At 50.8% G+C, this 14,834-nt stretch overlaps 1 long non-coding RNA gene across 1 annotated transcript in view; it reads right to left on the reverse strand.

Annotated features, from left to right (window-relative positions):
• LOC140396749 (uncharacterized) overlaps window positions 1–14,834 on the reverse strand; it is a 116,380-nt gene extending 101,546 nt beyond the window's left edge. Inside the window, exon 1 of the long non-coding RNA XR_011936617.1 lies at window positions 14,716–14,834. This is a non-coding gene — a long non-coding RNA (uncharacterized lncRNA). The remainder of the gene's footprint in view (window positions 1–14,715) is intronic.

A 14,834-nucleotide genomic window follows, 5' to 3' on the forward strand; every position in this document is an offset into this window, starting at 1 on the left:
CTGTAAAAGTTGGTAAGAGTCAATGTGGACATGCCGAATTTCCTTAGTTTCCTGAGGACGTATAGGCGCTGTTGTGCTTTCTTGGTGGTAGCGTCGATGTGGGGTGGACCACGACAGATTTTTGGAGATGTGCACCCCTAGGAATTTGAAACTGCTAACCATCTCCACCTCGGCCCCGTTGATGCTGACAGGGGTGTGTACAGTACTTTGCTTCCTGAAGTCAATGACCAGCTCTTTAGTTTTGCTGGCATTGAGGGAGAGATTGTTGTCGCTACACCACTCCACTAGGTTCTCTATCTCCCTCCTGTATTCTGACTCGCCGTTATTCGAGATCCGGCCCACTATGGTCGTATCATCAGCAAACTTGTAGATGGAGTTTGAACCAAATTTTGCCACACAGTCGTGTGTGTACAGGGAGTAGAGTAGGGGGCTAAGTACGCAGCCTTGCCGGGCCCCGGTATTGAGGACTATTGTGGAGGAGGTGTTGTTCATTCTTACTGATTGTGGTCTGTGGGTTAAGAGTCAACGACATTACTGCGGATCTGGAGTCGCATGTAGGCCAGGCCGGGTAAGGACGGCAGATTTCCTTCCCTAAAGGACATTAGTGAACCAGATGGATTTTTACAACAATCGACAATGGTCATCATTCGATTTTTAATTCAGATTTTTATTGAATTAAAATTCCACATCTGCAAAAGCGAGATTTGAACCTGGGACCCCAGCGAATTACTCTGGGTTACTAGCCCAGTGACAATACAACTATGCAACCACGTCCTTGTCGTGTTAAGCACACTGAGATAACACGGGCCGCAACTGGATGCAGCTATAACTGAAATAGACTCCAGACCTTGAAGTTAGTTCAATTTGATTTACTGAGCCTGTCACACAGTTAGCACAGTTCTCTGTGAGTTCGACTCTGCTAACCTAAGTGTGGTTACTCTGTCTGACTGAACCAGACTAGCTCTTAGCCACGTGCTGGAGGTGTTACGTGATATATACACCCTGACTCACTCTGTAGATGTCCCCAGTGGAAGGAGGCGGAGTGTGAGTGCCTCGTGCCTTTTATAGTGGTAAACCACCCCAAGTGTTCTGCCTGCCGATTGGTTATGTCCTGTTGTCTGTGTTCATTAGCTGCCTGTCTGTATCTCATTATGGGCATGTCTGCATATCGGCACTCCCGACTCTTCCTCGCATTATAAGGTCAGTAGTGGCGATGTTTTGGAGGGTATGTCGTTGCGGGCGCCGATCTGCGACAGCCGTAGGTTGTGCCATCGTGGCCGGATGTGAGGTTCCGTGTTTGGCGGCAGGTAGGGATTGAGTACTTCAGGGACTTGTTCATAGGGGGGGGGGGGAGTTTGTGGGGCTGGAGGAGTTGGGGGAATTGTTTTGAGTTGCCCAAGGGGGAGTGGTTTTAGGTACTTCCAGCTTCGGGATTTCGTGAGGAGAGAGGTGCAGTCCTTCCTGGGGTTGCCGCCTCCGGTGTTGCAGGATAAGCTGTTTCAGGAGGAGGTGAAGATGTGGGATGTTCATAAGGAACGAAGGAAGAGGGAGGGTGCTCTGATGGAGGATATTAAACGCAAATTAGAGGAGGAGCTGTAAGGGGAGATGGGGGCCGGGATGTGGGCTGAGGCCTTGCGGAGGGTGGGTTCATCCACCTCATGTTCACAGGGCCCACATGACAGTGGCGAGGATCAGCAGGTTCTTTGAGGGGGTGTGGGCGTTGCGCAGGTTGGGGCTATGAATCACGCCCACATGTCCTGGCCGTGCCCAAGACTGAGCGGGTTCTGGCAGGAGTGTAGCTATCTGCGATGGCCACTTACAACCAGGAAGAGAGAAAGTCGCAAAGCATAATGGGTAAAATGGACAAGGCAAGACTCAGGCTGGCTCAGAGCCTGAAATGATCGTGGGCCGAAGGGCCTGTTCTGTGCTGTATTTTCTATGTTCTATGTTCTATGTTCTATGTTCTATGTTCTATGTATATTTGCAAGCGAGGAGTCCAGACGGTATCGAAACTCCGACCGATTAGCATTTCGATGGGGCCGATTTACATTTGATCGCCCATCTTCACCAAAACAAAGGACTGTTACTCGAGCAACTGGTACAGTCCCAGACATTTTGGCGCCACTCCCTGTTCAGGGGAAGCGTCAACAACGGGGTCAGTGACCGCTTGGGCCACGCCCAGCCATCCAGATCCCCGCCCACTTAATGGTTAGGAATCGAACAGAGTGATCAGGGATCACCCAATTAGCGGCGCCCAAACTGAAGAACCGCCCAAACCCTGGCTCTTGGAAAGAGCACCCTACCCAAGGTCCACACCTCCACCCGATCCCCATAACCCAGTAACCCCACCCAACACTAAGGGCAATTTTGGACTCTAAGGGCAATTTATCGCGGCCAATCCACCTAACCTGCACATCTTTGGACTGTGGGAGGAAACCGGAGGACCCGGAGGAAACCCACGCAGACACGGGGAGGATGTGCAGACCCCGCACAGACAGTGACCCAAGCCGGGAATCGAACCTGGGACTCCGGAGCTGGGAAGCAATTGTGCTAACCACTATGCTACCGTGCTGCCCTAATCAATCGCCCCTTGACATTCAATGGCATTGCCATCACTGAATCCCCCACTAGCAACATCCTGGGGATTCCCCTTGACCAGAAACATGAACGAGTGTCACAGTGCATCAGCCAAGTTGCCAATTTTCCTATGTCTGCTTGAGAGTGTTGGCTGACCATTTGATCATGAAATATGAGCCCGACCCAGGCTTCTGCTGTGCGTAGACTTTCCCTCTCCAACAGGATATACTGAATCAGAGGAGAAATTCAATCTGATTTCCCCTCCCTCTCTTAGTTCCCAGTATTAAAGTCAACTGCGCTAAATAGCTCCCACTCTGGCTGATAAGACAGTTTAAAGATAGAGGTTCAGTAACCATGACCTGCTTGAATACTCCCCAACCCTGAATCAGTGACGGAAAAGACAAGTCAATATAATTGGGGTTGGAAGAATTTTAATGTACAGTTTTAACATGATTGCCTTCAAAGCTGGTGGAATCTAAATTCAATTCATTATGTTATGGGCGAGGCATTTTCAGAACCCCAAAATATATCATGGAGTTCAACCAATCTCTCCCTTTAATGTATTTGTTGCTTTTCCGAGCACACGGCTTGTTCCCTAGGTGTGGGATTACATTTAAGGACACGTGGGTTTTTAAACACGAAACACTGTTTATTCCATGAACTCAACTTACCATCTTAAATAAACATTGGATCTCTTAACACCCCTTACTTCAAAGATAACTCATAAAATATTGCAACAGTAAATAATTCCTCAAAATGTTCCTTCAAACTTCCAAGAGACTTAACACCTTTAAACAGAATCACATCAGGTTAAAGGCTTTACAATTATGAGTTTAAATCACCCAAATGACCCAGAGATAGTCTTTCATGGCAGAGATCCAGCTCGCTGCAAACACAGATGTTCCCCAAGCTCTTTTCAAACTGCAAAACTAAACTGCAGCTCTCTGGAAACACACAGACACACACAAGCTGTTTTTAAAACTGCAAAACTAAATTGAAAAATGGCTGATCTAAAGCCCAGCTCCACCCACTCTCTGACATCACAGTTTTCTTAAAGGTGCATTGCTTAAACATCCATGTCTTAAAGGTACTTTCACATGGCAATTATAAATCTGGAAATCAAAGGTTTTTCGCAGTGAAGGTAACTATCAACAAATGATGAGGGAAGGAATCTTGACGTTCATTAGGGAAGGAAATCTGCTATCCATACCCAGTCTGGTCCATATCTGACTCCAGACTAAAGGGTGGTGGTTGATGGGAAATGTTCAGACGGGATCTGTTTTGGGGCCACTGCTGTTTGTCATTTTTATAAATGACCTCGAGGAGGGCGTAGAAGGAGGAGTGAGTAAATTTGCAGATGACAGTAAAGTCAGTGGAATTGTGGACAGTGCGGAAGGATGTTACAAGATACAGAGCGACATAGATAAGCTGCAGCGCTGGGGTGAGAGGTGCAAATGGAGTTTAATGCAGAAAAGTGTGAAGTGATTCATTTTGGAAGGAATAACAGGAAGACAGAGTACTGTGCTAATGGTAAGATTCTTGGCAGTGTGGATGAGCAGAGAGATCTCGGTGTCCATGTACATAGATCCCTGAAAGTTGCCACCCAGGTTGAGAGGGTTGTTAAGAAGGCGTATGGTGTGTTAGCTTTTATTGGGAGAGGGATTGTGTTTCGGAGCCATGGGGTCATGTTGCAGCTGTACAAAACTCTGGTGCGGCCGCATTTGGAGTATTGCGTGCAATTCTGGTCGCCGCATTATAGGAAGGATGTGGAAGCATTGGAAAGGGTGCAGATTTACCAGAATGTTGCCTGGTATGGAGGGAAGATCTTATGAGGAAAGGCTGAGGGACTTGGGGCTGTTTTCGTTAGAGAGAAGAAGGTTAAGAGGTGACTTAATTGAGGCATACAAGATGATCAGAGGTTTGGATAGGGTGGACAGTAAGAGCCTTTATCCTCGGATGGTGATGTCTAGCACAAGGGGACATAGCTTTAAATTGAGGGGAGATAGATATAAGACAGGTGTCAGAGGTAGGTTCTTTACTCAGAGAGTAGTAAGGGCGTGGAATGCCCTGCCTGCAACAGTAGTGGACTCGCCAACACTAAGGACATTCAAATGGTCATTGGATAGACATATGGACGATAAGGGAATAGTGTAGATGGGCTTTAGATTGGTTTCACAGGTCGGCGCAACATCGAGGGCCGAAGGGCCTGTACTGCGCTGTAATGTTCTCTGTTCTAATGTAGTTAGCTGGAAAAGAACCAAATCACTCAGATCCCACGGGCGGTCCAGCCTCTCTGGCTGCAGACTTCTTTTCTTCCGCACGGGCTCCTGGATCACTGCGCAATTTGGCGTCGGGGCAGGCGCGGAGGATGACGGCCAGTGCACATGCGCTAGTTGGTGCTGGCCCAACTGCGCGTGCGCGGACACCTCGGCGTCGCGGCGTTTACGTGGTGCCAGATGTCCGGGGCGGAGCCCCCGCGCTTCCCGCCACGCCCCCCCCCCCCGCCCTGTCGGCCGGAGAATGCCATCTCGGAACGGGCGTTGGCAGCGAGGTAAAACGCGCCCGTTTTCCCTCCGGCGCCCGCACTCTGTAGCCGGAGCGGAGAATCGCGGCCCACATTCTTGACCTCGCTTACAACAAAGGCACCCCCAGCCCTGTCAACCCTGCCTCCTTCCGAACACTTGGGCATTTCAAAAGTATATATATTTATTCAAACTTTTTCAATTTTATGATATACAATAAAATAATGAAACAGTAACAAAACCCCATGAACACCTCCCTCCCCTTGTGCAAAACGACCCCAGCAGAATACTCCCCAAACATCCTTCTCCCTCCCTCCCACCTAACAACTAACGGTGGCCTGCTCTTTAAAGTTAGATAGTTTGGACATTCTGAATTCTCCCTCGGTGTACCCGAACAGGCGCTGGAATGTGGCGACTCGGGGCTTTTCACAGTAACTTCATTGCAGTGTTAATGTAAGCCTACTTGTGACAATAAAGATTGTTAATTTTGTTACTAAATCAACAGCCGCCATCTCCGGTCGAATCCCTCACTTGCTCCCCTCACGGTATACTCAACTTTCCCGAGATGTAAGTGTGGTGATATACATTGGATTTCGGCGGCAGCGGTGCGCAGGGGCCTTCTTGGAGGTGAGTAGTTAGTTTAAAAACCTTACCTTTACAGGAGCAGCCCTTTGGATTTCGGCGGCAGCGGTGCGCAGGGGCCTTCTGGGAGGTGAGTAGTTAGTTTAAAAACCTTACCTTTACAGGAGCAGCCCATTGGATTTCGGCGGCAGCGGTGCGCAGGGGCCTTCTGGGAGGTGAGTAGTTAGTTTAAAAACCTTACCTTTACAGGAGCAGCCCTTTGGATTTCGGCGGCAGCAGTGCGCAGGGGCCTTCTGGGAGGTGAGTAGTTAGTTTAAAAACCTTACCTTTACAGGAGCAGCCCATTGGATTTCGGCGGCAGCGGTGCGCAGGGGCCTTCTGGGAGGTGAGTAGTTAGTTTAAAAACCTTACCTTTACAGGAGCAGCCCATTGGATTTCGGCGGCAGCGGTGCGCAGGGGCCTTCTGGGAGGTGAGTAGTTAGTTTAAAAACCTTACCTTTACAGGAGCAGCCCTTTGGATTTCGGCGGCAGCAGTGCGCAGGGGCCTTCTGGGAGGTGAGTAGTTAGTTTAAAAACCTTACCTTTACAGGAGCAGCCCATTGGATTTCGGCGGCAGCGGTGCGCAGGGGCCTTCTGGGAGGTGAGTAGTTAGTTTAAAAACCTTACCTTTACAGGAGCAGCCCATTGGATTTCGGCGGCAGCGGTGCGCAGGGGCCTTCTGGGAGGTGAGTAGTTAGTTTAAAAACCTTACCTTTACAGGAGCAGCCCTTTGGATTTCAGCGGCAGCGGTGCGCAGGGGCCTTCTGGGAGGTGAGTAGTTAGTTTAAAAACCTTACCTTTACAGGAGCAGCCCATTGGATTTTGGTGCGCAGGGGCCTTCTTGGAGGTGAGTAGTTACAGCAGTTTTATTTGTTTTTATATAAGGCGGGAACCGGAAGTTCTACCTCTGGCAAGTTTCCCCCCCCCCCAACCAATAAATTCTGGTGGAGAGGAAACCCGAGACACTACACGTGTAGTGTCTCCCACCCGCCCTCCTCCTCTAACCTAATAATAAGACCCATTGGTGTAAGGTAAGTGCCATATTATATTATTAGCATTGTGCAGGTCAAGGATCGGTGGTGGAGGAGCAGTCTCTGTCAGCGAGAGAACCTGAGAACATCTCAGACACTCAGAAGGCAAGTAAGTGATTTTTACTTTTATACCTTTTTTCAAATTGTGTGTGTCGGGTGGAAACTGAAGCGACATCACAGAAAAGCTGTGACCTGAGTGGCTGGTTGGGATTCTAACCTAAATTTAAAAAATATTTGAGTGTTTGGGAACTAATTAAACATAATAACTTAATTATAATTTAGAGGATATCTAAGCCAGAGATCGGAGAGTATTATAGTTAGCTATCGCATTTCTATTAGAAATTTAGTGCTAGGAAACAGATAGTTGACAGTAACTTTGCAATTTAAAAAAAAAAAGTATTTAAAAAAAAAAAAAAGAGACAAATTTTAATTTTAATTAATTGACGCAATGTCAGTTAGAGGGGTGCTGTGCTCTGACTGTGAGATGTGGCAGGTCCGGGAGGCTTCCAGCGTCCCGGGTGGCTTCATCTGCAGAAAGTGCACCCAACTGGAGCTCCTCACAGACCGCATGGTTCGGTTGGAGCAGCAATTGGATGCACTTAGGAGCATGCAGGTGGCGGAAAGCGTCATAGATCGCAGTTATGTAAATGTGGTCACACCCAAGGTGCAGGCAGAGAAATGGGTGACCACCAGAAAGGGCAGGCAGTCAGTGCAGGAATCCCCTGTGGTTGTCCCCCTCTCGAACAGATATACCCCTTTGGATACTGTCGGGGGGGATAGCCTATCAGGGGAAAACAGCAGCAGCCAGAGCAGTGGCACCACGGCTGGCTCTGATGTTCAGAAGGGAGGGTCAAAGCGCAGAAGAGTAATAGTAATAGGGGACTCTATAGTCAGGGGCACAGATAGGCGCTTCTGTGGACGTGAAAGAGACTCCAGGATGGAATGTTGCCTCCCTGGTGCCAGGGTCCAGGATGTCTCCGAACGGGTAGAGGGAATTCTGAAGGGGGAGGGCAAACAGGCAGAGGTCGTTGTACATATTGGTACTAACGACATAGGCAGGAAGGGGCATGAGGTCCTGCAGCAGGAGTTCAGGGAGCTAGGCAGAAAGTTAAAAGACAGGACCTCGAGGGTTGTAATCTCGGGATTACTCCCTGTGCCACGTGCCAGTGAGGCTAGAAATAGGAAGATAGAGCAGACAAACACGTGGCTAAACAGCTGGTGTAGGAGGGAGGGTTTCCGTTTTCTGGACCACTGGGAGCTCTTCCGGGGCAGGTGTGACCTGTATAAGATGGACGGGTTGCATCTAAACCGGAGAGGCATAAATATCCTGGCCGCGAGGTTTGCTAGTGTCACACGGGAGGGTTTAAACTAGTATGGCAGGGGGGTGGGTACGGGAGCAATAGGTCAGAAGGTGAGAGCATTGAGGGAGAACTAGGGAATAGGGACAGTGTGGCTCTGAGGCAGAGCAGACGGGGAAAAGTTGCTGAACACAGCGGGTCTGGTGGCCTGAAGTGCATATGTTTTAATGCAAGGAGCATTACGGGTAAGGCAGATGAACTTAGAGCTTGGATTACTACTTGGAACTATGATGTTATTGCCATTACAGAGACCTGGTTGAGGGAAGGGCAGGATTGGCAGCTAAACGTTCCAGGATTTAGATGTTTCAGGCGGGATAGAGGGGGATGTAAAAGGGGAGGCGGAGTTGCGCTACTTGTTCGGGAGAATATCACAGCTATACTGCGAGAGGACACCTCCGAGGGCAGTGAGGCTATATGGGTAGAGATCAGGAATAAGAAGGGTGCAGTCACAATGTTGGGGGTATACTACAGGCCTCCCAACAGCCAGCGGGAGATAGAGGAGCAGATGGGTAGACAGATTTTGGAAAAGAGTAAAAACAACAGGGTTGTGGTGATGGGAGACTTCAACTTCCCCAATATTGACTGGGACTCACTTAGTGCCAGGGGCTTAGACGGGGCAGAGTTTGTAAGGAGCATCCAGGAGGGCTTCTTAAAACAATATGTAAACAGTCCAACTAGGGAAGGGGCGGTACTGGACCTGGTATTGGGGAATGAGCCCGGCCAGGTGGTAGATGTTTCAGTAGGGGAGCATTTCGGTAACAGTGACCACAATTCAGTAAGTTTTAAAGTACTGGTGGACAAGGATAAGAGTGGTCCGAGGATGAATGTGCTAAATTGGGGGAAGGCTAATTATGACAATATTAGGCGGGAACTGAAGAACATAGATTGGGGGTGGATGTTTGAGGGCAAATCAACATCTGACATGTGGGAGGCTTTCAAGTGTCAGTTGAAGGGAATACAGGACAGGCATGTTCCTGTGAGGAAGAAAGATAAATACGGCAATTTTCGGGAACCTTGGATGACGAGTGATATTGTAGGCCTCGTCAAAAAGAAAAAGGAGGCATTTGTCAGGGCTAAAAGGCTGGGAACAGACGAAGCATGTGTGGCATATAAGGAAAGTAGGAAGGAACTTAAGCAAGGAGTCAGGAGGGCTAGAAGGGGTCATGAAAAGTCATTGGCAAATAGGGTTAAGGAAAATCCCAAGGCTTTTTACACTTACATAAAAAGCAAGAGGGTAGCCAGGGAAAGGGTTGGCCCACTGAAAGATAGGCAAGGGAATCTATGTGTGGAGCCAGAGGAAATGGGCGAGGTACTAAATGAATACTTTGCATCAGTATTCACCAAAGAGAAGGAATTGGTAGATGTTGAGTCTGGAGAAGGGGGTGTAGATAGCCTGGGTCACATTGTGATCCAAAAAGACGAGGTGTTGGGTGTCTTAAAAAATATTAAGGTAGATAAATCCCCAGGGCCTGATGGGATCTACCCCAGAATACTGAAGGAGGCTGGAGAGGAAATTGCTGAGGCCTTGACAGAAATCTTTGGATCCTCGCTGTCTTCAGGGGATGTCCCGGAGGACTGGAGAATAGCCAATGTTGTTCCTCTGTTTAAGAAGGGTAGCAAGGATAATCCCGGGAACTACAGGCCGGTGAGCCTTACTTCAGTGGTAGGGAAATTACTGGAGAGAATTCTTCGAGACAGGATCTACTCCCATTTGGAAGCAAATGGACGTATTAGTGAGAGGCAGCACGGTTTTGTGAAGGGGAGGTCGTGTCTCACTAACTTGATAGAGTTTTTCGAGGAGGTCACTAAGATGATTGATGCAGGTAGGGCAGTGGATGTTGTCTACATGGACTTCAGTAAGGCCTTTGACAAGGTCCCTCATGGTAGACTAGTACAAAAGGTGAAGTCACACGGGATCAGGGGTGAGCTGGCAAGGTGGATTCAGAACTGGCTAGGCCATAGAAGGCAGAGGGTAGCAATGGAGGGATGCTTTTCTAATTGGAGGGCTGTGACCAGTGGTGTTCCACAGGGATCAGTGCTGGGACCTTTGCTGTTTGTAGTATATATAAATGATTTGGAGGAAAATGTAACTGGTCTGATTAGTAAGTTTGCAGACGACACAAAGGTTGGTGGAATTGCGGATAGCGATGAGGACTGTCTGAGGATACAGCAGGATTTAGGTTGTCTGGAGACTTGGGCGGAGAGATGGCAGATGGAGTTTAATCCGGACAAATGTGAGGTAATGCATTTTGGAAGGGCTAATGCAGGTAGGGAATATACAGTGAATGGTAGAACCCTCAAGAGTATTGAAAGTCAAAGAGATCTAGGAGTACAGGTCCACAGGTCATTGAAAGGGGCAACACAGGTGGAGAAGGTAGTCAAGAAGGCATACGGCATGCTTGCCTTCATTGGACGGGGCATTGAGTATAAGAATTGGCAAGTCATGTTGCAGCTGTATAGAACCTTAGTTAGGCCACACTTGGAGTATAGTGTTCAATTCTGGTCGCCACACTACCAGAAGGATGTGGAGGCTTTAGAGAGGGTGCAGAAGAGATTTACCAGAATGTTGCCTGGTATGGAGGGCATAAGCTATGAGGAGCGATTGAATAAACTCGGTTTGTTCTCTCTGGAACGAAGGAGGTTGAGGGGCGACCTGATAGAGGTCTACAAAATTATGAGGGGCATAGACAGAGTGGATAGTCAGAGGCTTTTCCCCAGGGTAGAGGGGTCAATTACTAGGGGGCATAGGTTTAAGGTGAGAGGGGCAAGGTTTAGAGTAGATGTACGAGGCAAGTTTTTTACGCAGAGGGTAGTGGGTGCCTGGAACTCGCTACCGGAGGAGGTAGTGGAAGCAGGGACGATGGGGACATTTAAGGGGCATCTTGACAAATATATGAATAGGATGGGAATAGAAGGATACGGACCCAGGAAGTGTAGAAGATTGTAGTTTAGTCGGGCAGTATGGTCGGCGCGGGCTTGGAGGGCCGAAGGGCCTGTTCCTGTGCTGTACATTTCTTTGTTCTTTGTTCTTTTATCACTGTAAGTACACAAGGGGTTAATGTGCATACACTACACCTAGCTATACACTAGAGGGAGCACCAAAGACATGACACACAGAGTGTCAACCAATAGGTCAGTAAGATAGGACACGACCAATGGGCATTCACGATATACACAGAGGTGACACTACCACAGGAGGGCATTACACCAACCCATATAAAAGGACACATCACACATGCTCAGTCTCTTTCCAGTGGAGACGCTCAGTGAGTACAGACACAGGGTTGATTGAACATCACACCCACCACGTGGATTGTAGCAGACTGGTTCGTCAGTCTGAGTAGCTATAGCAGGATCAACAGTAGCGTCGAATCCAAGTAGGAGAATTGTTAAAAGTTCAATAAACGTGTCCCAAGTCTGAACCTTCCTTTGTCAGAGTGCACCTCAAGAAAGCAGCTTATGCTACGACAAGAGCGGAACAAAAGAGTAAGAACTCCAGAAGACTCCCCCAGCCACACTGAGGGACTGGGTGGAGAAGCTGACCTCCGCCCCAACAGCCCCCGCCTTCGAGCAATCAGCGAGGCGAAGATCAGGACAACTGCCCCCTCTGCCCCCATCCCAGTTAGAAGCTCCGGCAGGCCCAACACCCCAAATACGGCCTCCAAGGGACAGGATGTCAGTTCAACTTGCCGAATCGGCGATCTGGTTCTCAGGAAGGACACCCAGAACTTCACGATGGCCAAACCATGTCCACCTGATGAGCCTGGGCCCACCCACAATGCTCACACCCGTCCTCCACTCCTGCGGACAAGTAGGCCCGACACACTACCTTCAACTTTATCAACCCTAACCTTGCACGTGACGATGTTGCATTCAACCGTGCAGGGAGCCGAAAGCTCGAGAGTGCGGCCATTCGAGTACCTTCCGCCCACCTCCAAGGTTTTGTCCACCAACTGCTCCTCCCTCGCCTCCCTATCCACCTGCGCTGTACGCGAGATTATCTCTCCGCGCACCACAATCGTCAGGGCCTCCCACAGCAGGGAGAGTGACACCTCCCTATTCTTTTAAAATTCCACACTCTCATCCGTCACCCTCGCCAGCTTCGCACGAAATCCCGAATCCGCTAACAGTCCCAGATCCAAACTCTACCCCGGCCTGAGCTGCCCACACCTCTAAAACCACATCCCCCTGATGCGGCGCGTGATCTGAAATCTGACCCATCTCTTTTAGAACGCCACCGGTGCCTCCGCTAACCCCGAAGGGGCAAATACTTCAGCTTCGACCGATCCAACTTCGGGTTCAAAACACGATTTAAATCTTCCCGCCCCCAAAATCAACTTATGCGTAGCCACGCCTGGTATGGCATCCTCTTCACGAACTTTATAACGTCCCAATTGAAATGAAAATGGCTTATTGTCACAAGTCGGCTTCAAATGAAGTTAGTGAAAAGCCCCTAGTCGCCATATTCCGGCGCCTGTTCGGGGAGGCTGGTACGGGAATTGAACCGTGCTGTTGGCCTGCCTTGGTCTGCTTTCGAAGCCAGCGATTTAGCCCCTGTGCTAAACCAGCCCCTCCCAGCTCCCAATTCGGAGCGTACACACTCGCTAAAACTGACTTACCTTCAAATGTCCCCGTAACAATGACATACCCACCATCCCGGTCCACTACCACCTCCTCCATCTCAAACCGATTCCTATTATTAATTAGTATGTCCACCCTCCCCCCCCCCCCCCCCCCCCCCCCGGTGCCCTGCTATCAAAGCCTGAGTCGAAGGCCTCACTTGACCCTTCACCCGCAGGTGGGTCTCCTGCAACAGCAGCACATTGGCTCTCAAAAGCGTCAAATGAGAGACAACTGTCACTCTCTTCATTGGGCCTCCCCACAGGTTCCACGTTACCACTCGAATCGGGGGTCTCTCACTCCTCCCTCCCCTTCGAGTCAGCCACTTCCACCGCGAGGGGTTCTCTCTACCCCCCCCCTCCCCATATTTCTAAAAGTAGAGCCCACCCAAGATGGCAGCCAGCCCCACCTACCTTGTTGAACGCCTCCTGCCACCTTGCCAGTTCTGCCGTGGCATAAATTAGAATACTGTTGCCTTCCCACCAAACCCCCCCCGATTCTCCTTGGCCCACTTCAGGACCCTCGTCTTTATCAGATTGCTGCTCATGGTGGCTCATTCGCCCGTGGTTTCACCTGGAGCCACTGGTGGGCCCGACCCAAATCGGTTAGGGGGACCTGATCCTCCTGACCCCATCAACCTCATGGTTTAGCACAGTGGTGGGCTAAACAGCTGGCTTGTAACGCAGAACAAGACCAGCAGCGCGGGTTCAATTCCCGCACCGGCCTCCACAAACAGGCGCCGGAAGGTGGCGACTAGGGGCTTTTCACAGTAACTCCATTTGAAGCCTACTTGTGACAATAAGCGATTTTCAGTTTGGCATCCGGCGTGGCCAGACGATCAGTATATCACAACAGCGCCTCCTCCGCCCCCTTCAACACCTCACCGTGCCCCCGCACCGTCTCCGAAGTCTTCCCCAAAGCCTCCTTAATCGAGATCAATGAGTGAGCCGCCGACGTTTTGAAGGTCTCCATTCCCTTGCCTCACAAAATGCCTGCCGGATCGTCTTTCGAGTTCAACAGCCGTTACCTCCGTCAGTTGTCCACTGTAACAGGTGCGGCCCCCTCCAACGAACTTGCCGCCATCTTTGATCTGCAGTTGCTCAGAAGGACTACCGCTCACACCTGTCTTCCCAATATTCTTTTTTGCGCCCTCAACTGGGATTCTCCGGCAGAGTGTCCACGCCATCGGAAACGCCGTCGTGCGGGCCGAATCTGGCCCCTACAGGGGGACAGCGCGGCGCTGGATCGGCTCCTGCCGCACCAGCCTCCCATCCCGGCGCGAAATGCGCGCCGCGGGATCCGGGCATGCGCAGTGGCCTCCCTCAACGCGACGCAACATGGCGCGGGCGTTCAGGGGGCCGGCGCGGAGGAAAATAGGCCCGGGGAGCGAGAGGCCGGCCCGCCGATCGGTGGGCCCCGATCGCGGGCCAGGCCCCATCGGAGCCCCCTCCCCGGGGTTGGAGCCCCCCTCCCCGGGGTCGGAGCCCCCCTCCCCCCCCCCCTCTACTGGCCGCCCCCCCCCCCGACCCTGCGCGCAGTGTTCCCGCCGGGTGTGGACGGCGCCGGCGCCACTCTGCCTTCTTAGCGCGGCCGCCCGTCCCGTCCGCGCCGCAGAGAATCGCGCGCCGTGGCCCGGTTGCGGGAATTCTCCGGCCCGGTCCAGAGCTGGGAGGGTCCCGCCCAAGGACTCGAGCGGGAGCTACCGTGCGTGCGACCTCGATCTGCGTGTCGCCATCAGATGGCATTCACACCTCGGAATTTTTGACCAAATTGGAAGAGCTAGCCCCCAAAATATTCATACTCGCCGCGTCAACGCTGGCAACATGGTCAACACATCCGCCACCTTTCCTGGATCTGGCCTGGTCCACCAGCAGGAGAGGCTGCACGAGAGGTGGTGGTTCAGTAGGGTATGCAGTGAGGAACGAGAGGAATATCCGTCATTTGCCTGGCTGAGTGTAGCTTAAACAGCACTCAAGAAGCTCTTACCAAGGCTTGTTTGTCAGCTACTTCCAGATCCATGACCTTTGCCACCTACAAGGACAAGGTCAGCGCACACAGGGGAATCACCTCCAGGTTCGTCTGCCAGCCACACACCATCCCGACTC

Source organism: Scyliorhinus torazame, chromosome 20, assembly GCF_047496885.1.
Source record: "Scyliorhinus torazame isolate Kashiwa2021f chromosome 20, sScyTor2.1, whole genome shotgun sequence".
NCBI classification, from domain to species: Eukaryota; Metazoa; Chordata; class Chondrichthyes; order Carcharhiniformes; family Scyliorhinidae; genus Scyliorhinus; species Scyliorhinus torazame.